Source organism: Penaeus monodon, chromosome 33, assembly GCF_015228065.2.
Source record: "Penaeus monodon isolate SGIC_2016 chromosome 33, NSTDA_Pmon_1, whole genome shotgun sequence".
In the NCBI taxonomy this organism is placed as follows: Eukaryota; Metazoa; Arthropoda; class Malacostraca; order Decapoda; family Penaeidae; genus Penaeus; species Penaeus monodon.
The window spans coordinates 8,112,517-8,113,406 of record NC_051418.1 but is presented as its reverse complement, the minus strand read 5'-3'; the positions used below and the strand labels follow the sequence as shown (position 1 = coordinate 8,113,406).

At 41.0% G+C, this 890-nt stretch overlaps 1 protein-coding gene across 1 annotated transcript in view; it reads right to left on the bottom strand.

Annotated features, from left to right (window-relative positions):
• Positions 1-890, bottom strand: part of LOC119593976 (equilibrative nucleoside transporter 1-like) — a 248,852-nt gene that overhangs the window by 32,127 nt on the left and 215,835 nt on the right. The gene's annotated exons all lie outside the window — the stretch shown is intronic.

Below are 890 nucleotides of genomic sequence, written 5' to 3'. Positions count from 1 at the left end.
AAGCTCTTCCTGGACAGCCTCCAAGAGGTCGTGTCGGATGATCAATTCATCTCTCCATTTCTACCTTCCTTCTTCTGTTCTCCACTCTCGCCTACCTCTTCATTCGCCCTTCTATTTCCCTCTTTACTTTATTCTTATCTATCTCCTCACCTATCTTTTTGTTTCTCTATCTCCACTTTCCTCTACCTATCGTTTCATTCTTGTGTCTCCTTTCTCCAATCATAGAGACGATACATATAAATGAAATTACTATAAACATGTAAGTAAAAAATTAAAATAAAGCAAGAAGTTCCGGTAAAAATAGAGAAACAAGTTTAGTTAAAAATAGAGCAAGAAAATCTGTCACCATAACTCAACAAAAAAAAAGAAGAAAAAATGATGACATTTCTCCCTGCCATATTTTTTTTTACACGACGGACAGATAACGCGATGCGATCCACAAGCTTCATATTCATGTGATATTACATACAATACAGTAATAAAAAATATCTGTAACATAGCAATATAGTAGAACAACTAACAGAAGGCTACCATGACATGAGAACAAAAGGAACTCATAAAGACATATGGAAAGCCACAATATAACAGCTAATCAAGGCACGTGTAACAACCGCAATGCACTCCATATCACAACGACAAACCCGGTGACTGCCCCCCCCCCCTACCCCCATCACCAGCCCAGCCCCCGGGAGAGCCGCCACGAAACCCCACAAGGGCGCCGACAGTCTGCAACAACAGTGATTGCGAGAGGCACGCGCCCTATATAGAAAATGAATTTCTTTCTGCGCGGCGTGATTGTTGAACAGGGCGCACAAACATGGACACTGGCACTCCTACGCACATATTTCTCTCTGTGCTTATTGAATATATTACCATAAAGTAACGTTTCC